The 27,748-nt window shown below is 35.2% G+C and overlaps 1 pseudogene; it reads right to left on the minus strand.

Annotated features, from left to right (window-relative positions):
• Positions 1-281: 281 nt before the first annotated feature.
• On the minus strand, positions 282-25,466 carry LOC110207840 (macrophage metalloelastase pseudogene; annotated as a pseudogene).
• Between the last annotated feature and the right edge of the window lie 2,282 nt (positions 25,467-27,748).

The following is a 27,748-nucleotide window of genomic DNA, read 5'->3' on the forward strand; positions in this document are numbered from 1 at the left end:
TTAGTTAATAATATATAAATATGTCTATGTTTTAAATGTAGTCTACATTTTATGTCATGAAAAGGACAAGAATCCTATCAGATGTAGCCTTTTCATGATGTAAAATGTAGACTCCCTCTTCATCCCCATATACAGATGAAATAAAGCATAGGTCATCAAAGCAGGAAAAACCTAGCACAATTCTGGGCAAAGAGTTTATGTTTCATAAATTAATGAAATAAATTAATTGGATCGGGCCATCAGCCCCCAGGCTCTGTTTCTAACAACCAAACCAGCTTTTGCTATTCAGAACTTGAGTAACGTGGCTTGGCAACTTGGAAAACATAGTAGTGTCTGTTGTGGTAAAAAGCAGTTTCCACTTTAGGTCCATTCCTGGAAATGCTTTAGCAATCTGTCTGGCATAACTCCTGTCCGTTGATTGACTCCTCTCATAATTATTTTCTACAAAGAAATAAGTTTTTCCAGCAAAGGGGTTATGAACAGCTGCATTGACTTTTTTCACATAGCTTAGAAAGCCTAGAGAATGGATGTTCTTGGGATATTGTGCTAAGAGATTCATTCCACTGACCACTCAGCATTTGTCTTTAAAAGAAAAACTTGATCCTTAGATTCAATTTCATATGCAGCCTGAATGCCAGATGGTAGGGATGGCCAGAATAAGGAAAGCAAATCAAAGACTTCTGGATTCTGGGGCTGTTTCCATCCTAAGAACCTGCCTTTAAAGAAAATATTTCTCCTTGGAGTGTAGTAATAGCATAAGTATCATGGAGGAACTGCAGAGTTTGGGTTCATGGTGGAGTTGGAGGATAATTCTAGTGACTTAGTAGGATGATTCACTGGACCTACACAGAGGGTCTGAATGCCTTTGATATCATCCTGAAAAAGATGGGATCGCCTGGGATCAATGCCCTTGTAGTTGGGATATATTAAGGCTTGTGGATCTTTAGAATGATCAGGACCCAGTGAATGGCCAAATTCATGAGCAGCAACAAGGAACAAGTTGTGTCCTCTTGTGCCTGCTGTCCAACTTTCATCTTCATCAAAGTGAGAATCTCCTCCAATACCAGAGCCAGGAGCGTAGGCATGAGTCAAGGTGCCATGGCAGCCATCAAAAGGATAAATGTCACCATGAACTCCAGATACAAAAGATATCATTATATCTACTTCTCCTGGGTAAACTGTTTTGAATGTCAGGGGGGTACATTGCTCCATACTTCAAAAGCTTTCTCAATGGAATAGTCCACTTCTACTCTGATCACGTTGGGGTATAGTTCATTATTCAATGGTCCAGACTGCTCTGCTTGAATAGTTCTTTATACAATTCAGCCCCTTGATTTCAGGCAATTGCTCCTGTATTCATTCCACAAATACTGATTGAGCACCTACTATACAAGGTACTGTATTTAGTGACCCTGTCCGTATGGAGCTTCCAATCTAAACTGGCTCAGGAATCAGAGGACCTACATTCAAACTATGGCTCTTCCATTTATTATCCATGTGAGCCTGTTCAAACAATTTTCCTTTTCTGGACCTCAGTCTTCTAATCCGTAAAATGGGGGAGTTTGACCAAATGATCTCTGAGGTCCTAAAGATCCTAAGCGATCTCTTAGAATCATAGACACAGAGATGGAAGGGACCTCAGAAGTCATCTGGAACACACCCACACCCACAGATACATACATATATACATATGTGTGTGTGTATATATATAATAATACATACATACACACACACACATATATATGTATATATATGCATATATAAAGCATGTATATGTGTATACATGTTACACACATAGAGACCACACAGCAAAAAACCATACCAATTAGATATTGCTCATGCTTAAGGGTAAAGGTTCTTAACCTAAGGTCTGTGAACTTTTTTAAAGCTGTTGTAATGTATTTGGTTTCCTTTGTAATCTGTGACATTTAAAAAGTTTGAGGGATATAATTTTTGGGTAATTAATCATTTTATTAATTAGTAAAAGGGTCAGTGACACTCTTGAATGCCCAAAGTCCCCTCTGAGGACTCTTTCAACTAAAAATCAATGCTATGATAAGATGACAAAATTCTGTCCTAGAAAGGTTAAGTTGCTTGAGTCACACAGTAAGTATGGAATAGACCTTAATCTGAATCCTGAACAATGAAGGTGTAGTTAAAGGCATTGGCCATTCTTATGTATATCCTGTCTTCTCAGATCTGATGTCTGGATCATCTATACTATATCATATCGCTGTGGTAGAGGAAACTCCCCTTGAGAAAATCCCCTGTACTAATGCTGGGCCACAACTATTCTGCTACTTAAAGAGTGGCCTGGAGGAACTGACACGTTCAATGGCTTGCCTAAGGCCATATAGCCAGTATGTGTTAAAAGAAGAACCTTAATTGGGGTCTTCCCAATTCCAAGATTAGCTCTTTATTCAGTGTTTCATGTTGCATCTCAGAGCTACAACTACTGACTACTTCTTCTATTTTGCCTCATATTTATACACAGACCTTCACAGCCTACAAAGCACTACTTGGCTCATAACCTCAATGAGAAAGGTCATGTATGATCACCCCACTTTGTAGATGGAGAAAATGAGGCCAGAAGCTGTGATCACCTATCTGATGTGTGGCAGAGCCAGGACCTGAACCTCAGTCTTCTGACTAGCCTAATGCTCTTTCTGCATGTTGTAAGAAATACCTTACTGGAGGCGAGGAGGAAAATTTAATGGTAAATTATTTTTTAGGAACGTTATTTATTAGGAAAATTATTTATTAAGGAAAAGCCTTATTATACTGTTATGGGATAGAGAGTGGGAAGTGGTAGGTCATATTTTCTGAATGGATAAGCCCTAATTATTGTATCACATCACATCACATCACATCACATCACATCACATCACATCACATCACATCATATCACATCACTTCATGATGAGTTCATTATACAGTTTTTCCTTAGAGTCCTGTAAAGGATGACTCCAAACCACTCAGACTCAGCATCTCTACCAAACTATCTGTAAATCCTGTTCTTTGTCAGCCTCGAAAGTCCAAAGGGAACAAACTCAACAGAAAACGTTGTTGGTCAAAATAGACTAAGTTTCCCTTTGCCTCTACAACACACTCTATGGAATTAATGTCACAGATTTTGCATTATATGAGCAATAAAATACTCATTTTATTAGCTTGATTCCTGGCTCTATGGAGGATGAGATATCGTGAATACTGTCTTTTGCTGAGGCAGAACATTTGGTCATTTAAAGCTATGGCCAGGCCTGAAAGGAAAGATTTAATACTTGTGTTTATGTGCACGCATGCACAGACACCCACCCACCCACAAACTTGCACATGCACTTACATCCCCCGCCCAGACACATACAAAAAGCCTAACGATTCCAGATGATTTTTTAATTGATGTCAGAAAACTGTGTATTTTATCCTTTCTAGATCTAATGAAGAAATAAAATGATATAAAATGTAATAAAGTGAAAATAAAATTTGAAGGTTTCAAATCATGATTTCACCCAGATTTTTAGACATGTTTTTCCTGGATCTTAAATATCTAGAGATCTGAATTCTGTGTCACCTAAAATGTTTTTGAAAACACCTCTTTTCTGATTCCCGGTATTTAGTTGCTTATATGTTATCATACCCACAAATGATCATGGTATTAGTTACCTTTTATAGCTTTTCTCATAGGAAACCTGAGACATTGTTTAGGGACAGTCCCAGGGGTGTCAATTATGTTTTATTTTTCTCAGTCCTTTAAAAAATGTGATCACATTAAGTTTGGGATGCCAACTTATCACTCTCATTTATGCACATTTAGCAGTACATTTAGCTGAAATGAGATTAAAACATAGTTGACTATTGCAAAATATAAAGGCAAAATTCATTCCCTTTCATAATGTCCCTCCTTATGCCTTGGTTTTGGTAGCCCCATTAGCAGTGCAGTCAGGTCTCAGTGACAAATGATCTACTTAAGATGGAATTGAAATGTGGTGCAATAATATCATGTTTACCAAAGTATTATTTATTCACAAGAATTTTATTCTTACAACAACTGTTCTATTTAAATGGCAGTATCTTTTTTCCTAGAAACTCTCTGTCAGTAGAGAGAAGAACAAAAAGATTGTGGTTGGAACAGAGATTATTGAGAAGCCTGGTTCTAAATAAGAATTGAGACTGGCTAGCAAGAAGTAGAAAAAAAAATCCCTGAATTCTATAATTGGATTACTAGGCCCCCTTCCCTAGAACTGAGGGAAAAGGCTCTGGAAACTTCCTGGAGACCACTGTTCTAAACTGCTAAGTAAAAGAAAAATCTCTGCAGATTGTTCTTTTCAGCAGGAAACAGCCTTGATTAATCATACTTTTCTTCTGGCAAAGATCAACCTGGAGGGATAATGTGGATGAACTAGTATGGCTATCAGAATTATGACTTTGATTTGTTTTTTGTCAGTAACTTGAACTAAACTGACATTTTGTTTGTTATCTGTGGTGAATGAAGTGTTCCACCTAGATGATTTTCCAGATTATTGAAGCTTACCACTTCAAGAACAAATGATTTTTAAAAATTTTATTTTGTCTTATATTAGACTATTACATCATCATAACTTAGTTTGCTCCACTATTTTCCCACCAATGGGTACCCATTTTGTTTCCAATTTCTTTGCTTTCTGAGAACATAAAAAGTATTCCTAGATAGGTAGATAGACAGACAGATATATGTACATAGGTGTGTATATGATTTTTCTTTTGTTTTTACATGCTTGTGATACATACCTAATAGTAAAATTTCTGAGTCAAAGAGTGGTTACTTTTCTTTCATAATTCTAATTTTCTTCCTACAAATTTTTGGACCAATTCATAGGTTCACATATAAATCAGCCTTACTTAGAAGCATCTAGGTGAAGCATTGGTTAGAGTGCTGGACTTGGATTCAGGAAGCCCTGAATTCAAATATGGCTTTAAGCAGTTACTAACTATGTGATCTTGGGCAAGTCACTTAACCTTTAACAACCCTCAGTTTCCTCAACTATAAAATGGAGAGCATAAATACACTCTCCAGAGTGTTGTGAGGACCAGCGTTGTTGTGAGGACCAAATGAGTGAATATTTATAAAGCACTTAGCACAGTGATTAGAACATAGTAGGTGTTTAATAAATGATTATTTCATTTTTTACTGACTTCCCACAGTTAGAATATTATTCTATCTCTTATCATCTTTGTAAACTTTCAGGGTAGGAAATGTTTTTTTCTGTGGCTTTTTCATTTTCATTTCTATTATTCATAGTAATTTTGAGCATCTTCACATAAGGTTGTCTATTGCTCTCACTTCTTCTTTAAAAATAATTTGCTCATATTCTTTATCTACTGGGAAATTGGTGTTGGTCTTATGTATTGTCACTCTCTATATCTTGAAAATCTTTTTCTCATATGCAAAAATTGTTTCCTACTCTGTAACTTGCTTTTCATTATAAATTCATTACTTTTTGCACATAAGATTTTAAATTTTCTGTAACAAAAGTCTATATGACATTTTATGATATGTATCTAGAGGAGCCTAGATGGCATAATAGCTAGAGCACTGGGCCTAGATTCAGAAAGACCTGACTTACTAGTTGGTGACCCTGGGCAAGTCACTTAGCCTCTGTCCCATTTTCTTCACTTGTAAGATAAGAATAATAATAGCACTCACCTCCCATGGTTGTTGTGTGAAAGAGAAAGAAAGAGTATTTGTAATGCATTTTGCAAACCTTAAAGTCCTATATAAACTATATATGTGTTTTGGCTACCTAGTCACATATTCAGGTTGAAATGCAGCATTCTTTTATGACAATAAGCAGCTTCTCTGCAAATTTTTTTTAATGGAAAAACATGATTTCTAAAAAAAATTCTCCATAAATATTGATACACAAATGTTATACTAGTATTCTGAAACTCATTATCATTTGTAGATAGATATGCTTATCTGAGAGTTGCCAGTTGGGTGCTGTCCAAATGTGGATAACAATTAATGGCTAATCAAAACTTTAGAGTCTGACCATTTAGGGAACTGATGTTATGTAAATGTAATTACTTCTGACATGTTAAGCAAAATAAATAAATCACTTAGGAATTTATTCAATTACTTTTATTTTTCAAGATTTTCTATGTGGATGATCAAGAAGAAGAAATCTGTGAAGACCGTTTATAAGAACCTCCAAATTAAATAAACCTGTCCTTTGATAGTGATTTCAGTGTGTAGATGGGAATAAATGAGGATAGCTACCAAAAAGAAGTTAGACAATCTGGATCAGAAATGAGTAATGAGAAGGACTAAAGATTTATTATACTGATTATAAACAGTACAAGAAAAAAAATTGAAAGCTCTTAGACATCACAAAAAATGAAATCTATTATACCTTACAACATTGGAAAGGGGTCATTCCTGAAACAGCTATTTGCATGTGATATAATCAGAACATTGGTATGTTAGAATAAAGATAAAAGGTATTACAGAAAAAAATTTAAAATACAATTTTGCATGCTTTAAAAACAATTCCATTTAGCTTTATATAAACAAATGACTGATTGTGAAATATTTTATATGGGAGGAAAAATGACACATAAAGAATATATATGAATAACATATAGAGGTTGAAGTTCATATATCACAAATAGTATAAATAGGTTGCCTAGACCAAAATAGCCTTAAAAGCTTCGTGGCTTAGATAATCTAGTTGTGTAACAGAGAGATATAGCAATCACAGCCAACACTTTCAGAGAATAAAAAGTAATTTATTCTCTCTCACAGACAAAGGAGATATAAGACTATAAACCCCATTCCATCATGAAGTTGAGAATAGCAGGAAAAAGTAAAACAAGTTTAAGGAAAGCTTGGCAAGAGACCCAGTTAAGCAAAGTCACCTTGAGAGACTTTAAGGATGAAAAGAGAAGGATATGAAAAAATGAGGAAAATTGAAAAGATTTGTAAGGATTTTATGCTGTCAAAGATAGTTAAACTATCCCACTTAGAATTCACAATACAGTTCCCAAATATGTTTTTAGGGAATAAAGAAACAGCATCAACAGGAATAAAGACAATGCCCTGTTCCTTGAGAAACATTTTGTATCCCCAGAATTTAGCACAGTCTGGCACATAATAAGCACTTAATAAATGCTTGTTGATTTATGACTGAAGAAAAGCAGCTGAAATTGACCAATATGTTGAATATATATTCATGTTAAAGGAAACAATTTTGAGATGATGGATTGATTCATAAGTTTATCTGAAGGAGGAAAGGATCAAAGGCATGAGAAAAATCTCTTGGACCTAATAATATCTTCTCCAAAAGGACAATCATAGGGGCATCAACAACTTATATGCTTACTTTCCTATCTGCATGGAATTTTTATAATATTGTACAAATTTATGAAGGGCATTTTAATGAAGCTATTAACTGGGAAGAACTGTGCTTTCACAAGTGATATCACAGTAGATCACATCTCTACACTAAACAATTGACTGAAAGATATAGAAAACACAAGACTTCACGCTCCTTATTTGTCTATAATTTTTTCTTTAAATTTGGCAAAGCAATTGTTCCTAAAAAGCTATCTTCCAAAAAGATGTCTTCCACAGATATACCAAAATTATGTTTCCATTTAAAGTATAAAAGAAATAACTTTATCAAATAACTCTCTTATCATTAATATCTGTGAGATAAAAAAGAGAGTTGAATGCCTACTGAAGGTGTTTGCCAGAGTCATAGAGAAAACCAGGGCAAAGTGAATAAAGAAATGAAAATGCATTAAATCCTTGTTATGGGCCAGCCACTGTGCTAAGCACTGTGGATACAAATACAAACGTGGGATAATCCCTGCTTTCAAGGAATTTATATTCTATTTGGAGAGGTATCATATAAGGGAGTAGTGCCTAGCAAGGGTAAATAAAGCATGACGTTATGGCAGAATTTTTAAATAGAGTAGAAGAACTTCTTCTGGGTATGGTCTCCATCTGATTTGGAAGGTAGAGCAGGAGCAGGTCAGAGAACGGCTAAGTGAAGAAACAAATTTTCAGAAAAGGAGTTCAGAGCCTTAGGTTTAAGTCAACCTTAGCTCCTCCTGGACAAAATCTCTGGAGATCTTGTTTAAGTGGGTGAAATAGCAGTAGGAGAGCAGCAGCAGCACCAGGACAGAAGATAGCTGGAGTAAACATGATCCCAAAGCTGAACGTAAGTGGCAAATGAACTTAGCTTCTCATGGCTATGTTCTCTGATAAAGATATCATCTATCCTCTTGTCCAAATATTGATTTGAAATGTTAAACCAGGAGTTTGGCTATTGAAAGGAAGAAATATAGGGGGAAATCTTGAGGGGATGTAGGATTAAATGCCACATACGTCCATATCCAAATCTCTGGGGACATATCACAAGAGGTCTCTTTCACAGATGTCCTAAAACTATTAATGATTACTTTTTAGGTCAGGTGAATCATTCCAAATTCAACTAAATGACTTTTTGTCTCCCATCTTTCCTTTTCCACAAGAATAGCCTGAAATGCCATCTAAATTTTAGCAAAGTATTTGATAAACTATCTACAGCACCTCCCTGGTTGACCAGTTTAGGAATTCTGTCAAAAAAGGACAAATCAATTTGCTGTGACCTATTCATGATGTAACCATGTTGCTCTCTGTAGTAACTATTCCCTTTTCTAGATGTTCACTCACTGGTCTCATTTTCAGATTCATATCTTCCATATTTTTTTAGAAATAGAGTATTTTCCCTTTCCAATTTAGCCTTTCCTTTCCAATTTTCAGTGATCTGTCAAAGATCACTAACAGTAACTCAATAACTACATCTGCCAGTTGTCTTATACATACCTTGATATAAAGTTTGCCTGGTCCTGGTAACTTGCACTCAAGGGCAAATTATAGATAATAATTAACTCCCTATTCTCTTAACTATTAAAAGTCTAAATTGAGAAGGGTTTGCTATGGATGAAGAGATCTTCTCAGTGTTCCTGCTTTATTTTACATAACTGAGTTCATTGTTTAAATTGGAGGATGTCATACCAATTGCATCATTCCCAGAACATTGTAGTCCCTTCTAGAAGAGAGCTGTAATTGTTTAAAAGCATTTAGCCTAACTGCCACAAAGGAAAAACAACAAGTGGATGAAGAATGCTTATTATACAGATAAGGACATGCAGTTAGATAGATCACCCAGAGACCTAATTCTTCAGGATGTTTATCTAGGGTGGGCAGTGCAAAAGGACAACAAGTTAGGCCATTTAAAAAGGTTTTCTTGATAGTCTTTTTTTTTTTAATACATTCTTATCACTTCCTAAAGACCCTACTATCTCCTTCCCCAGATTGCAATTACACATATTGCTTATGTCTGAACATTTATGGCTCATTTTCACCCATTGTCCATTTTTTTCTTTACTGATTTCTGGGAAGCATAATTCACCATTAAGTCCTTTGAAGTCATAATTGGTTATTTAAGGATCATAGGTCTGAAATCTTTTAACGTTTTGTTTTACCTATTTTCATTCATTATTTAAATTGTTTTTCTGACTTGTTTTAGTCATTTTGGATTCAAATGAGTCTTCCCATATTTTTATGACTTCCTATTTATAATGCATTGTGGTGCAATGATATTCCATTACATTCATATACCACCATGTTTTAAAACCATCCCCTAATAAGAGCAGCCACTTTCCTTCAAGGTATTTGCTATTTGAAAAAAAAAACCTGCTATAAATGTTCTGTAAATATGAGATATTTCTTTCATATGCAATACAAGTACATATGCATATATATCCATTAGTGCTATCATGATAGTTAACTTTTTAAAAAGTAAAATTTTAAGGTGTTTGGGCTTGAAATTAGACAGGAGGAGATAACTAGGCTGGTTTCTTTCAAGAAATTGCAAAGCTTCTTTAATGATTTTAAACTTCTCCCAGAGAATAGTACTCCCAGACTTCAAATTGCCTTTTAAAAAGTGAAAACAAAACAAAACATCAAAATCATTTGTGATGGGTTAAAAAATTGAAAAGTAGGAACATATTAGACAAGGGAAAATAAGATATAATAGGACTCAACAACCTAGTGTTCAATTTACCCCAAACATGAATAACCTAGGGAGGAAAATGACTTCTATAGTTGCTAAGACTTTCTGAGAAAATTATAAAACAGTTTGGCAGGAAGTAGACCTAGACCACCACCTCATACCATATTTCATAATAAATTCAAAATAGGTATGATCTGAAATATCATAACATAAAATGAATTCAAAGACAGATTCATATGTGTGTAGGAGATGAATTATTTAAAATTTTTTTCTAATTACACATAAAAAACAATTTTTAACATTCTTTTAAAAATTTGAATTCCAAATTCTTTCCCTTCATCCCCATAAGATATAACACTTATATGATAATAAGGGAAGTGGTAAACCAGGGGAAAAATATCTTTCCCTCCAAAATCTCTTAATAAGGATTTGGAATGCCCACTGCAGAAACAGAAATATGTAAGAGCAAAATTACTACTGATTAGAGAAATTCAAATTAAATCAATTCTGAGGTACTACCTCATACCTATCAGATTGGCTAATATGACAGAAAAGAAAAAGGCCAAATATTGGAGGGGATGTGGAAAGATTGGAACACTAACGCCCCATTGGTGGAGTAGTGAAGTGATCCAGTCATTCTGGGAAGAGACATATAGATATAGATAGATAGGTAGATAGATATAAACATATATGTATATATATATATTTGTATATGAAAATGAGCTCTATGTACAAAAATATTTATAGCAGCTCTATTTTTATGGTAGTAAAGAACTGGAAATTGGGAGGGGGGTTCCCATCTATTGGGGAATGGCTAAACAAGTTGTAGTATATGATACCACAAAGAACCTTTTCCCAATAAATGAATAATAAATGGATATGAATAATTAGTTTTGAAGAGAAGACATGAAACCAAACAACTGTAAAAACAATGCTGTAAGATGCTAATAAGAGCTCCACACCTAAGTAATTTGAAAAGATGATAAAGGATAGTGATAGTAATGTAGTAAGAGCTACAGAAAGACATAGATACTACTATAAAGGCATTCAAAATTTACTTCACACCTATTTTTCTATATTATTTTCTGTTTTTCCCCTATATATATGTTCTGTTCTAGTCAAACTGATCTACTTTTTCTATACATGGTTACCATTTTCATTACCATACTCGAGCTATGGGGATCAAAGGACCAAACAGGAGTTCCTGGTTGTGTATGTATTTTAGCAAAAGGTCAGGGTATGTGTATCACCAGAAGACAGCACATATGCTCAGCTTCCTGAGAAGTGATCCATTCCTGTCCTCATTATAGTTGTATGTTGATATCTTTACAAACCTTCTTGTTATAGGTTTTATTTTTCTTAGTTTTTCTTCCAAATTGCCAAACTTTCAAAAATTGTGTTATTTCATAGTGGTAATGCAAATTACATTATATTCCATTCAATAAACCTTTATTAAGCACCTATTGTATAAAGATCCCCATTCTAGATACCAGGGAAAATAGTAAGTTTATATCTCTGCCCACATGGAGCTTAAAGACTAGGAAGGGGATTATATAACAAATTTAAACACATTTAATAGAAAATATCATCATCAATAGCATCTATGTAGCACCTAATATGTGTTAAGTGGTTTATTAATATTATCTCATTCGAGATCTCACAACAGCTCTGTGAAGGAGATATTATTCCCATTTTACACTTGAGGAAACTGAGGCAAAGAGAGTTTAAGTGATTTGCCCAGTGTCACACAGCCTGAGGCTGAATTTGAATTTAGCTCTTCCTGGTTCTAGTCCCAGTGCAAGCTAGCTGCCTACAGGGATTTAGAACAAAGTGCTCTGTATGAAAGCTGAGGAGGATGATCCTTAGGATTAGTAAAGTTAATTTCACAGTTCTATTGGCCTTAACATCTAAATCTTTTTGAAAGAAGAAATAACTTAAAATTTGATTATACATTAATTTGAACATAAAATATGACTTGCATACAAATTTTAGACTCCCATCTTAGGGCATGATATTGAAATTGGTTGAAGGCATATTGATTTCGAAGAAGGCTATATCATTTCAATTTCACCTACAAGCTCATTTGCCATGGTAGAGTCCTACTTTTAAATGGCATTTTCTATGGATGTAAGTGACCTCTATGTGGTTTTGCAATTTGGTTAGTGTATTTACCATTCTACTTATTGAATTTTAATTAGCCTGGAACAAATCCTTGGGGTACTTGACTTAATGCTATGTCTAGACTTCAGGTGGACCAATAACAACTAATGTCGCTTCAGTTTGGTTGTTTTTTATATTACTGCTTGTGGAATATTTTCATTTTGCCAGAGGAATAGTAATGAAAATTCCTAATACTTGAATGTTACTGAATATAGCAGACTTTCTTTTATAAATCAGGTAGGCACTAACTTTCCTGTCTCATAATTCAAATTATCAAAATTTTTACATGCATTGTTGACACATTGCCTACAAGCATGTCATTTTCAAAGCCAGTCATCCTGGAATTCAAGGAAAAGTGTAAATGAAATTGAATTATAAACGCTTTCATCAATTAACTGATCAACAAGCATTTATTAAGAGCTAACTATGTGTCAAACACTGTGTTAAGCACTGGAGATATAAAGCAAAAACCAAAATAGTCCTTGTCCTCAATAAGTTGTTTGCATTTTATCAGGAAAAACAACGTGTACAATAAGTAAAGAAAAGATATATAAAAAGTAAATATTCAGTTCTGTAGGGTCCAATAGAAGTGAAGCATATTAGGTAAAGTCCCCATCCAGGAGATCACACTTGAGCTGAGTTCTGAAGGAAGATAGGGACTCTAAAAAACAGAAGTGAAGAGGGAATGTTTTCCAGGCATGGAAATGGGAAATGGTATATTATACCCAAAAACAGGTAGGCCAATTTGACTCATAGAGTGAATAATGGGAGTAATATGTAATTAACCTGGGGCTAGAATTTATATCTTAACAAAGAGTCAATAGAGCAGAAGAGTAACACGATCAGATTTGTACTTTTGGAAGATCACTTCAGTTGCTGTGTTAAGGATGGATTAGAGAGAGGAGAAACTTGAAGCAGAGAAACCAGTTAAGAGGCAATTCCCTCCAGAAATGAGGTAAAAAGGGCCAGTGATAAGAATGACAGAGGAGAGATATTTCATTGAGATGGAATTAAGAGATTGCTGCTAACTTCCAAGAAGACAGCTTTGGTTGAATGTGAGTTCAGAAGAGAGTAAGAGGAAAGAAAATGGACGCACTTGTTGTAGACAATGTTATCAAGGAGTTTAGCCACAAAAGGCAGGAGAGATTAGGTCATAGCTAGTAGGGTTGGTTGAATCAAGTGAGGGATTTTTTGAGGATGGGGGAGATATGCACATGTTTGTAAGCAGTAGGGAAGTAGTCAATAGATAGGGGAAGATTGAATGTAAATGAGTGGAGACTATAGAGGAGGCAATCTGCTAGGACAAAGGAGTCAAAAAAATAGAACAGAGTGGAGCTGGACTGGATCACCAAGTATTTAAGATGGGGAAAAGAGGATCATATAGCTAGTTCAGGGTGATAGTCTGGGAGAGAACTGAGGAATTGGAGGTCACAGTGTGGACAAAGAATAGGGTGTGGGGTTGCAAGGCAGAGGGAGAGTTGGAATGACTACCTTCAGACTTCCCTAGTAGAAGGGATTACAGGTGTGCCACAAGACTCTACCTTTTATGTTTTAAAATATTTTTCATTGGCACTTTTATTTTTCCATGTTTACCACTGCCCTTCTCCTCCCCCCACCCCAGTCACTGTAACTCTCTGTCAGGATGTACCTCTTCAGACATGAATTGGCAGAATTTTCACCTCATAAAGGTCATATCCCTTTCATACTTAGTGGATTTTTTTGTACCTTATAAAAGTATGAAACTTTGAGTAGCTCAGTTCAATATGAAGAACCCAGGAAAGCAGTCACACAGCAGGGATAATAACCTTGCTCCTTGGGCATGGATTGCTTTTAAATGACTCAGTCATTTACATGGACAAGAGGAGAGGAGAGTTAAAAATAAAACAAAAAAAACCCCTCTGAATTCCAGAGTTGTTTGATGATATTTGGCAAATGGGTACTGTCTATTTTTACCTAGTCTGAAGAGGTAAATATTTGGAAAATAAATTGGATAGTCATCTTAAATTAGAGTTAGGTCTCTCACAAAGGGTTCCTATTCCAATATCAAGAAGAATTATCAATTGTAAAGGTTGAACTTAAGGGCATATGTTTGCTGGGCTGACACCACTTTCCAGCCTCTTGTCTAGAAGATATTTGGGCACAGAGCTAAAACTTTCAGAGATCAGAATTGTACATGCATCAGCTGGATATAGGATAAGGTGTCCTCTTTCAGAAGAAGTAAAACCTTATCTGAGGATAGCAGCTGAGCTAGAAGCAAATCCAGGAAGTCCAGTGAATCAAGTCACAACAGCAAAAACTCCATTACCCTGTAAGGATTGACATGTGGGACCTGTAGTATTTAAGGTGTGAATTGTTTTTGCCACATGTTCCACAAATGTGTGCCTATTTTTTACTTTTGCTGTGGGACAATGTTCCCCACACCTATGGGAGAGATGTTTTGTTAGCATTGCTCTCTTCCCCATCTTGATGCCTTGATGAAATAGTTTAACTCAACATTGTGCTCTTCTGTAAGTCTAAAGGAGTAAGGGCCCTTGACTTTATTGCTGGTCTTGTTCTACTACACCTCAGCCTTAGGTAACTCCCACCATCCTCTGCCTTCACCGTGTTTTATGTACCGCTGAACAAATTTGGAAATCACAAAGTCATTCTGGTCCACTACTAATTTATACACCTTAATAACAACTGGGCCCTCATTGCTGCAGGACAACCATTTTATACCTCCTTAACCAATTTCCTATCCCATTCATCACAGCACCTTTTCCAAACCTTTTCTTTCTGTCTTCAAACCACCCATTGCTCCTTCTTCCCATCCTCTCAGCTAAGAACCTTCTATTAAATTTCACCAAAAAAAAATTTGGCCATTAGCTAAAAGCTCAGTCTTTTCTCCTCCTCATCTCCTATCACCCAGATAACTTCTGCCAGTATATTCTCCTTTAACCCTGCCTCATATAAAGAGGTGGACTTTCTCCTTGACAAGGCAAAACCCTCTACCTAAACAAGTGATTCCATAACACTCTGTCTTCTCCAGAAGCATGTCCTTTCTTTTATCCTTACTCTCTCACTTATCTTTAATTGCTCCCTCCGTACTGACTGCTTCTCTTTTGCTTGGAAAAAAGTCCATCTCTCCCCATCCTCAAAAGAAAAAAGCCAAACTTGGTCTGTCTGTCACTTTAACAATCATCCTGTATGTGTACTCCTTGAGAAGTTTGTCTACGATTGGTGCATCCAGGTCGTTTCCTCTCACTCTCTTCTGAACTCTCTACAGTATGGCTTTTGACCTTGCCATTCCAATGGAGACTGTTCTCTTCTAAGTTATCAATGATCTCTCTTTTGAAAAATTATTATTTCAATTTTTATTTTTATTTATTTTTATTTTGGGTTCCAAATTCTATCCCTCCCCCTTCTCTCTCCCCACTCATCAAGAAAGCTAGCAATATGGTAACTATTGTGCATGCAAAATACATTTCCATATTAGCCATGCTGCAAAAATAAAAACAAAAGCAATAAAAAGCATTCAGAGTTCATCAGTTCTCTCTCTCTGGAGATGAATAGCAATTTTCATCATGGGTCCCTTGGAATTATTTTAGATCATTGCATTGATCAGAGTAGCTAAGGTTTTCACAGTTGATCATCTTTATAATATTGCTATTACTGCATACAATGTTCTTCTGATTCTGTTCACTTCACTTTGCTCTAGTCAGGTTTTTCTGAAACCATCACCCTTGTCATTTCTTATAGCACAATAGTGATCCGTCACAATCATAAACCACAAATTGTTCAGCCACTCTCCAATTGATGAGCACAATCTCAATGTCCAATTCTTTTCCACCACAAAAAAAGAGCTGCTAGAAATATTTTTGTACATATAGATCTTTTCACTTTTCTTTGATCTCTCTGGGATGCATATCTAATAGTGTTATTGCTGGGTCAATGAGTACGCACAATTTTATAGCATAATTCCAAATTGTTTTCCAGAATGTTTGGAACAGTGCACAACTCCACCAACAGTGCATTAGTGTCCCTATTTTTCTGTATCCTTTTCTAGCATTTGTCCTTTTTCTGCCATTTTAGCCAATCTGAAAAGTATAAAGTGGTACCACAGAATTGCTTTAGTTTTTATTTCTCTTCTTATTAGTGATTGATAGATTTTTCAGATGTCTATTGATAACTTTGATTTTTTCTTATGAAAATCGATTTTGGACTTCAATCATTTGTCAATTGGAGAATGGCTCTTACTTTTATGAATTTGGCTCAGTACATGATATATTTGAGAAATAAGGTCTTTATCAGAGAAACATATAGTAAAATTTTTTTGAGTGTCCTGTTTTTCTTGTAATTTTGGCTGCATTAGTTTTGTTTCTGCGTTTTTAAAATTTCATGTAATCAAAATTATCCATTTTATCTCATGTTCCTCTCTATCTTTGATTTAGCCATAAACTCTTCCTTTATGCATAGATCTGATACCACCCTTTATTTGTAAATCATACACCCATGTAGACCTTATCTTGGTACACAGTGTGAGATGTTTGTCTATGCCTAATTTCTGCTAGATTAATTTCTGATTTTCCAGAAGTTTTTACCAAATAGTAAATTCTTGCCTGAAGAACATGGATTTTTGGGTTTATCACATGTGAGATTATTATGCTCATTTATGGCTACACATTATTTACTAACCTGTTCCACTGATCCATCACTCTATTTCTTAGCCAGTACCAGATTAATTTAATCCTTACTGTTTTGCAATATAGTTTAAAAATCTGGTTCTGTTAGGCTGCCTTCCTTCACATTTTCCCTCTTGATTCTCCTGAATCTCCTGACCTTCTGTTCTTCTAGATGAATTTTGTTATAATTTTTCTTCTAGCTCCATAAAATAATTCTTTGATAGTTTGAATAAGTTAATTAATTTAGGTAGAATTTTAATTTTAATTTTCATTATATTGGCTCACCAAGAGAAATTAATATTTCTGCAATTGTTTAGCTATGCCTTTGTGTGAAAACTCTCACATACTTTTGTTCATAAAGTACCTGGGTTTATTTTTACAGGTAGACTTTCAAGTATTTAATATTGTCTGTGGTTTTTTAGTGGAATTTCTCTTTGTATGTCTTACTCTTGTGTTTTGTTGGTAATATATAGAAATGTTTATGATTTATGTGAGTTAATTTTGTATTCTTCAACCCTGTTAAAATTGTTAATTATTTCAAATAGTTATTTTAGTTGATTCTCCAGGGTTCTCTAACTATACCATCATATCATTTGCACAGAGTGATAGATTTGTTACTTCATTGCCTATTCTTAATCCCTCAATTTCTTTTTCTTGTCTTGTTACTATATCTAGCATTTTGGTGTAATAATAATAATAATGGTTATATTGGACATCCTTGTATTATTTCTGATCTTATTGGGAAGTTTTCTAGTTTACCCCCTTTAAGAGTGCCATGGATTTCTATGTTTTCCATTGCTTTTAGTAGAATAAGTAGTGTATTTAGTAGAACAAGTCAAAAAGATTTTTCTGTATCTGTTGAGGTAATCATATGAGCATTGTTGTTTTTGTTATTGAAGTCAATTATGGTGATAGTTTTCTTAGTATTTGACTAGTAATGAATAACTGGTATGAATCCCACCTGGTCATAGTGTATGATCTTTGTGATATATTGCTATAATCTCCTTGCTAGTATTCTAATTATTTTTTTTTCATCAATATTCATTAGGGAAATTTGCAGATAGTTTTCTTCTTTGTTTTTGATCTCCCTATATAAGGAAGGATTCCTACCAAATTCTTCCTATGAAACTATATCTTTCATAGAAAGAATTTGGTAGGAATCCTTCCCTATCGACTTTTCAAATGGCTTACATAATATTGCAATTAATGGTTCTTTAAATACTTTGTAGAGTTCATTTATCAATCCATCTGGTCTTGAGGATTTTTTCTTAGGGAACTCATTTATGGCATGTTCAATTTCTTTTTCTAAATAGAATTATTTAAGTATTCTATTTCATCTTCTTTTAATCTGGGCAATTCATACTTTTGTAGTTATTTCTTCATTTTAATTAGATTGCTGGTTGTATTGGCATATAATTTGGCAAAATAGCTCCTAATAATTGCTTTAATGTCATCCTCATTAGTTGTGCATTCACCTTATTCAGTTTTGATACTGGTAATTTGGTTCTCTTTTTTTCCCAATAAAAATGGTTTATTCATTTTACTGTTTTTTTTCCATAAAAACAAATCCTAGTTCTATTTATTGGTTCACATTTTTCACTTTCAACTTTATCAACTTTTCCTTTGATTCTTAAGGTTTCTCTTTTGGCATTTAACTGGGAATTTTTAATTTTTTCTTTTTCTAGTTTTTCTTAGTTGCAAGCCCAATTCATTGATTTGCTCTTTCTTGCTTTTATTGATATAAATATAAATTATATAAATTTAGAGAGATAAATTTCCCTTTAGTACTGATTTGACTATATTACAAAAATTGTTGCCTTGTCATTCTCTGATGAAATTATTTATTGTTTCTATGATTCATTCTTTGGCTCACTCATTCTTTAGGATTAGATTATTTAGTTTCCAATTAATTTTTGATCTATGCTTCCATGGCTGGCTATCCATCTATCTGTCTATCTATCTATCTATCTATCTATCTATCTATCTCTCAATCTATCAATCTATCTATCTATCTACATATTCATCTTTTGGTCCTCAAAGGGTAAATTTACTATTTTTGCTTTTCTGCATTTTGTTGTAGTATTTTTATGTCATAATACATGGTCAATTTTTGTGAAGGTACCATGTTCAGCTGCAAAAAAAGAATCCTTTTTATTTTCATTTAATTTTATATGAAGGTCAATCATTTCTAACTTTTCTAAAATTTTATTCATTTCCTAACTTTTTGTCTTATTTATTTTATGGTTTGATTTACCTAGTTTTGAAAGACGGTAGATTGAAGTTCCCCAACAGTATAATTTTACTGTCTATATCTTCCTATAACTCCAATGACTTTTCCATTTGGTACATATGTTTGGTATTGATATTTCTCCATTGTCTATGGTGCCCTTTAGCAAGTTATAGTTTCCCTGCTTATCTCTTTTAATTAGGTCTGTTTTTTGCTTTTGCTCTGCCTGAGATCATTCTTGCTACCCTGCCCTTTTCACTTCAGTTGAAGCATAATCGATTCTGATTTAGCTACTTATTTTAACTTTATGCATGTTTTTCTTTTTCAACTGTGTTTCTTGTAAACAATATATTGTTGGTTTCTGGTTTCTGATAATTCTTATATCTACTTCCATTTAATTATTAAGGTTATCCCATTTACACTCACAGTTACAATTATATTGTATTTCCCTCCATTCTATTGTCTTCTATTCCTCTCTGTCTCTGTCTCTGTCTCTGTCTCTGTCTCTCTCTCTCACTCTCTCTCTCTCTCTCTCTCTCTCTCTCTCTCTCTCTCTCTCTCTCTTTTACTCTGTTCCTCATCTAAAGTCTGTTTTGCTTTTGACCACTGCCTCCATTAATCTGCCCTCCCTCTTATCACTCCTCTTTCTTTCTCTTATCCTCTTTCCCTCTTACTTCCCTTTCGGTAAGATAGATTTCTCTACCCAACTGAGTATGTGTGTGTATTTATTTATTTGCTTGTTTGTTTATTCTACCCTCTTTGAACCAATTCAGATGAGAATAATGTTTAAGTATTGCCTTCCCCTGCCATCTTCCCCTCCACTGTAATAACTCTTCCATGCTCACCTCTTTTATGTGATGCACTTTTCCCTATTTTTCCTCTGCCTCTCCTTTCTTCTAGTGCATCCATCTTTCTCACTCCCCCCTCCATTTTTTTGAGATTATACCAACACAATAGACCCATACCCATATACTCTGCCTGAATAGGCTCCAACTTCCGTAATAATGATAAATTTCTTAGAAGTTACATATATCATCTTCCCATATAGAAATGTAAATAGTTTAACCTTATTAAGTCCCTTATTATTTCTCTTTAATGTTTACTTTTTTATGCTATGATTGAGTTTTGTTTTTAAATGTTAGATTTTCTATTCAGCTCTGGTATTTTCATCAGGAATGATGGAAAGTATTCTATTTCATTAAATCTTTTTAAAGATTATATTCATTTTTGCTGAGTAGGTCATTCTTAATTGTAATCCCAGTTCTTTTGCCTTCCAGCATATTATACACCAAGCACCTTTTTCTTTTAACATGATAGCTGCTAAATCTTGTGCAATGTTGACTATGTCTCAAAAGTAATTCAAAGATTTCTTTCTATCTGATTGAAGTATTTTCTCCCAGACATGGCACCTCTGGAATTTAACTATATTACTGAGAGTTTTCATTTTGTGATCTTTTTCAGGAATTGATCAGTGGATTCTTTCAATTTCTATTTCACCCTATGGTTCTAAGATATCAGGGCAGTTTTCCTTTATAATTTCTTAACATACTATGTCTAAGCTTTTTTTTTTTGAACTTTAGACAGTCTGATAATTCTTAAATTATTTCTGCAAAATTTTCCATGTCAGTTGTTTTTCCAATGTGATATTTCACATTTTCTTCTACTTTTGCATTCTCGTGGCTTTGTTTTATTCGGATTTTTAATGTCTCATGGAGTCATTATATTGCACTTAACTAATTCTGCTTTTTAAACACTTCTTTTTCTTTAGTGAGGTTTTGAACCTTTTTCTTTTAACCATTCAATCAATTCTGTTTTTAAGTTATTATTTTCTTCAGCATTTTTTGTCCCTCTCAATGATCTTTTAACTGTCAAATAAAATTGCCTTTCCTCAGCGCTTATTCTTCTTGACCTCTCTACCTCCTTTGACACCATTATTCAACCTCTTCTATTGATCTTAAATCCTCCATAGGTTTTCATGACAATAATCTCCTGATTCTCTTCCTATATCTTATTCTTTCCTTAGTCTCCTTTGCTGGATCTTTCTCCAGGCCATTTCCACTATTCATTCATGTCCCCCAAGTGTCTATCCTTATCTATTTCTCTTGTACCTTTATATGCTCCCCTTAGTGATCTGATAAGCTTCTATCATTTCAGTTATCATTTCTAAGAAGATGATACTTAGACCTATATGTTCAGCCCTAACCTGGCTCTCCCATCAAGAACTGCCTGTTTGACATCTCAAAATTAATATCCTGTAAATACCTTAAATTTGACATGTCGAAATCTGAATTTAGTATTTTTTCCTAAAATTCCTTACTACTGTCAAGGTTACTATCATCCACCCAGTCATCCATGCTCACAACCTCGATAATATCCTCAAATCTTTACTCTCTCACTCCTCATAACCTGTATGTTGTGACGGCCTGCCATTCATCACATATGCCCCCTTCTTTCTGATGATACTGTCATGTACCTGGTCCTGGTCCTCATCATTTCACTTCTGGTCTATTACAGTAACCTCTTTTTGATGTCCTTGCCTCATCTTTTTCTATTACAGTCCATCCTCTACGTCTAACTGATCTTCCTAAAGTTCAGGTCTGACCATGTTATGCCCCTATTCAATAAACTCCAGTGGATCCCTAATTACCTCTAGGCTCAACTATAAAATCAAACCACCTCATAACCTGACCCTGTCCTACCTTTCAAGTCTTCATGCACTTTATTCTCCTCCATGTACTCTATGATCCAGTGATACTGGCAGCCTCTTCGCAGTCTGTTACATTCAATACTCTATCTCTTGAATCAGAGTGTTTTCTCTGATTCCCTTCCATACCTAAAACTCTCTTCTACTTCTTCACCACTTCCTAGATTTCTTGGCTTTCTTTAAGTATCAGCTAAAAAAAAAAGTCCCCCACCTTTCGTAAGAAGCCTTTCCTAGTCCTCCTTAATCTAAGTACCTTCTTTCTGAGACTACCCATATTTATTTTTTGTATATCTTGTTTGTAAGTAAATGTTTGTATGTTATCTCCCCCAATAGACTGTGAGTTCCTAGAGAATGATCAGATTTTTTTTTCTTTTGGCCTTTTTTTGGTATTCAAAGTACTTAGAATGAATGTCTGACACATTGGTGCAATGGATAGAACACTGGGCCTGGAGTCAGGAGACTCATCTTCCTAAATTCAAATCTGGCCTCAGACACCAATAAACTGTGTGGCCCTGGACAAGTCACTTAATCCTGCTTGCCTCAGTTTCCTGATATGGAAAATGAGCTGGAGAAGGAAATGGCATACCACTCCAACATAGTTGCCAAGAAAAGCCCAAATGGGGTCATAATCAGACATGACTGAAATGACTCAACATCAAATGTTTGTTGATGATTTCATTATTTTTCCTGCTGTGTTATTTTAGTTATTTCCTTTCCTTTGAACTATGTCCTCTGGCTGACTATTAAAGGTAAACATATTGGTGGGGGCTTGTAAACTATAATTTTGGGAGTATGGATTCATCTTATAATGAAATTTAAAAGAAAGAGGAATAAAAAGCAGTTCAGTGAAACTAAACAATACATCAATTAAGTCTCACAGTATATGTCATATTCCACATCCATATCCCCCAACCTCTGCAAAATAGAAAGGAGGTACTTATCTCTACTACGGGGTCAAGTTTGGTCATTATAATTATTCAGGTTTTGGTTTTTATTTTTGTTATTATTACTCTTTTCCTTATATTGTTATCATCATGTATACAGTTTATAATTTTCTTTGATTCAGTTCACATTTTTCTTATGGAACAACAATAATTATACTTATATCACAATTTTTAGCCATTCCCCAAATGATAAATGTTTACCTTTTTCCCTCAGCTCTTTCCTAATAAATAAGTGTTGCTATAAATGATTTAGTGTAAGCTAGGCCTTATTATCGTTGACCTCTTTAGTGCCTGTACATATCAATAGGATCTCTGGGTTATAAAGTATGTACATTTTGTTTGTTTTATTATCATAATTCTAAATTGCTTTTTAGAATGGCTGAAACTTCTTTGATGTCAGAGATGGGAACCCATTCAGATGTACTAGAGGGAAACACCAGTTTTCCCTATGAAACTTCTAGTCCCCCCTTTCTCTAGATGGGAAGTTCTGAAGTTTAGAAGACAGAATCCATTTATCTCTATGTTGAACAAGGAAGAAATCTCTGAGGAATCACTAACCTCTAACAGATACATTGATAAAATTGGGGAATGTTCTGAGGTGGGCAACCAGGTAGGCAAAAAGCCTTGAGTATATGTCATATAAGGATCAATTGAAGGAAATATTAATGAAAAGAAGACTTCAGGGACACAATACCTGTCTTCAAATTCTTGAAAGGCTATGTGGATTAGGATTATGTCTGTGCTGTTTGTCTTCAGAAGGCAGAACATGTAGCAATGGGTGGGAGGAGGTGGAGAGGAAAATGCATAAAGGCCAATTTTGGCTTAATGCCAGGAAGAAAAAAATATACTCAATAACAATTTGAGATGCCCAAAAGTTGAACGGACTGCTCTGGGAAGTGATTAGTTCCCTTACTTCAGAAATTTTCAAACGAAGTCTAGATAATCACTTTTCAGCTATGAGAATTTGTTTTGCATTTGTACTGGACTAGGTGGCTGCTAAGGTCCATTCCAACTCTCAAAATCTATGATTCTGATCTTGGTTTACTTTGACTATTCTATGACTAGAAGGTTTTGGTGCATCTTCAGGATTTTTACTGTTGTAGTCTGAAGATAGCTATAGTCTGAAGAAGGCCTCCCTACAATGACTGGGTCTCTGTTTGCATCCTTATTTTTCTAGAAGGATGTGTCTCTTTTGCCCTGAATCCTTCATCCTTTATTCCCTGCTCCCACTCCTAAATGTCGCAAATCAAGCCTAATGTCTTCACTTGTGATGCCTATAATTTAGGCCTATTTCTTTTCAGTATCACTGACTATTTTTATCTCTTTTGAAAAAGTTGCTAAGTCCCAACACAGAAATAATGGACTCAAATAGAAATATTTCTACCTTGAAAAATGAGTAGGACTCTGTGTGTACGTGTATGTGTGCTGTCAAGTCTTCTTGCTTAGAATAGGCTAGCAAACCATGTACTGCAAAAAATCAAACAGAAAAAAGCACCTTAGATGAAACAGTTGGTTCAACAGATTTTGTGTATGAATGAACCTCAACTGAAAAAATTAGTCCCATGAATTCTCCATTTACCTCTAGCTGTACAATCTGTAATTTGACGAACTGAATTACTACGTCTTCTCTTGAATCATTCATTCATTGACAATCATTTACTGAATGTCTGACACTTGGAAACAAATAAGTCCCTTTCCTAAAGGAGCTTATTGGTTGGAAGCAATTTAGGTCATACAGCAGATAGAACACTAGGCCTGGAGTCAGGAAGATTTACCTTCCTGATTTCAAATCTTTCTTCTGACACTTAATAGGTATGTGACCCTGGGCAAGTCATTTAATCCAGTTTATCTCAGTTTCCTCATCTGTAAAATGAGCTAGAGAAGGAAATGGGAAACCACTCTACTATTTTTGCCAAGAAAACCCAAACCAAGTTAGAAAGAGAGTCAGACACAACTGAAAAATGACTGAACAAAGACTTGTTTAAAGATACATAAAGCAATGACCAGAACATTCAGAGGTTAAGTTGCCCATAAAGATACATGCCTTTTACTGACAAAGATATTTAGATTGTTGCCTAGAACACTTAGAGGTTAAGTAACTTGTCCAGGGTCATACAATTTCTGTATATCAATAGTGATGCAGGCAAAATATTTAACAAGTAATTTCTCTTCAGGATTAAACCTTAATAGCAATGTAAAAATAACATGCTTAAACTGACTATATCTTTTAAACTACCAGATTGGGACAACATTACTTTTTTATAGGTGACATCCAGGGATGAAAGTCTTGTTCACCTATACTGAGTTGGGGGAAGAGACACACCTTCCTCCTCCTCTACAGACTGTTCTTGCTTTATGTAAATTTGCATAATGCAAATTCGACTTTGTAAAGAATTCTGAAAGAAATCTGCACTCCTCCCCCACCCCACCAAAAAAAAAAACTATGTTAACTTTGCTATATAGTAGGTGCTCTGTGGCCTCCCAACTTCCTCCCCCCTTAAAATAAAAACTCTCTAAGTGCAAGCAGAAGGGATATGGGGAGAGACTCCACCTGCTGCTGGACTGGGGGCTTGGCTTGAGACGTCCCAAAAAAGAGATGACACCTTTGCCCCACTCCACTCACCTGTGTGCCTGTCCATCCCTGCATGTATTTTGTCCTTTTTCACTTGGGTACCACGTGTCTGTCCCTAGACCCACTGCATGTTGTCTGTCCTCTCCGTCTATGTCCATGTCTGTCCCCTCATGTGTCTGCCCCTCCCACCTTTTTCTTCCTTTCATGGCTAGGCCCCTATGTGACTGGCTGTGCCTCGGTCCTTGAACCTTATGCCCACCCCCTACCTCCACAGGTGAGTGTCTTCCTGTCTCTCTCCGTCCCTTCCCCATGTCCTCGGGCATATTCACGTTCTATAAAAATTGCTGGTTTGTGGAACTGTTTACATATGGCAAGTGAGAACTGTGTATGTTATGTTGGTTCTTTTTAGCTCAACATGCAGGAGGTGGAGTCCCTGGACCTGGGAATTCAATCTATAGTGACCTTTGAGCCAGAATTTAAAGCTGAATGTGAATGCTGTTCTATCAAAGAAGTCCTGAGAATCAAAGACTCTGGGTTACTAGTCCAAGGGTTTTTGGACTTGGAATTTGTTGCTTATAATGCCAGTGCTAACTAATGGCTATATAGGAACTAGTTATGCTGTGAACCCAATTTCCCTCTCCTCAGAAACCAACAGAAGCGTATAGGATATTATATCTCCTCCCTCCCCTGCCCTGCCCTGCCCCCTCCCCACCCCGTGTATTGAGGAAAGAATGTCTGCCTTTTTATTCTTGCTATGCTTTTGAAGCAAATATTCCTTTGTAAAAGCTAATCTGACTGTGAAGTGATTAATTGGAACTGAGATGCTGTGGGCTCTTAAAATTGAGAGAACACAGTCCATGGCAGATTAAGCCAATGGTAGAGATTAGACCTCCACTCACCATCTTTTCTAATTTATGGAATAAAACAAGCATTTCCATAACATAGTACAATAAAAAAAGATGATTGCATATGAAATTACAAATCTGCTATATGCAGTTAGCTATTCCTTTCAAATATTCAACAAAATTATCACGTAAATTTCTTTTAAATTCTTTCCCCCTCCCCCACGATGACTACCATTAGACACAATCATGTGTGTTCAAAGGGTATGAACAGGCAAGTTTACGAAGAAGTCAAAACAATTCATAGTCATATGAAAAAATGCTCTAAATCATTATTGATGAGAGAAATACAAATTAAAACAACCTTGAGATGTCATTTTACACCTGCTACCAGACTGGCTAAAATGATAGAAGAGGAAAGTGATAAATCTGGAGGTGATGTAGAAAAATTGGAGCACTAATTCATCATTGGTAGAATTGTGAACTGATCTAACCATTTTGGAGAGTAATCTGGAATTATGCCCCCAGTCCTTTTAAGCATACTAGATAACCCCAAAGGAGGGTGAAATATAATACATCTATTTATCAGGCAATGGTGGGCCAGAGTAGTTATAGTGTTACACATTCTGATATTTATTTATAGAGGTAAAGTAATACATTTAGGAAAGTCAAAATGATAAAGTATTCACATCTGTCAGCTTCTGGCAAGATTAGCAAAAAAAATCATTGAAATTGAAAGTAAATACTTTTTTTTGAGGTATAAAAAATATTTGAGAAAAGACAGCAAGCTACTGTTGCTTAGGAAACCACTCTGTTTCTCAAAATCAGCATATCTATCTCTGCTGTTCGTGAATCGAGTATATTCACAGAGAGGGGAAAAAAATAGACTGCAGATTACAGACACTGCAAAAAATTTAAAGAAGACAGAATGATTAAAGAAATGGGAGGAAAAGTGGTTGTGTTCATGAGAATTGTTGATGCTGTTCCTGAATGACTAACATAATTCCTCAGCTGTGGGGAACCAAGCTCCTTCCATTGGTTTTGTTTTCTCCTTTTTCTCACTGCTCCCCTAGGCCCTAATGTTTTATCCTCATGACAAACCCAATGAAAATGATGGTTGATAGGAGACGATGAAAGTATTTGGGCTTCATATCCATTTAAAAAAAGGTAAGCAGTTTCTGGTGCAGGTTTAGAGAAATAGGTGATATAAACTGCATCATTTTAAAAAGAATTCATAGATTTTGAGAGTTTAAATCTGATTTAAAGCAAGACATTTATAAATAGATTACCTTTTTCATTTCAAGGAGTTTTCGTCCCAGGTACAGAAGTTCTTATCTGTTGTTTAACACCTAACATTCTTTTGAATGCTCTAATAAATTGATTTTGACGTTAGTCCCTCTTTGGAGACAACTTTGCAATGTTTATCTGTACCCTTTTTGAGCTGAGTTAAAGCAAGAAATGGGAAGTCAGACTGAAACATTGTCAGTGAAATGCAGCTGCTTGATTCAAATGGTTGGGAAATACTTGGGGAGGAGCATGCCACCCATATAAGGATGCCCAGAAGGTGTGGTTGTCAACAGGCTCATCTGGAGTGAGGG

This window comes from Phascolarctos cinereus, unplaced genomic scaffold (genome assembly GCF_003287225.1).
Source record: "Phascolarctos cinereus isolate Bilbo 61053 unplaced genomic scaffold, phaCin_HiC Scaffold_4;HRSCAF=312, whole genome shotgun sequence".
NCBI lineage: Eukaryota > Metazoa > Chordata > Mammalia > Diprotodontia > Phascolarctidae > Phascolarctos > Phascolarctos cinereus.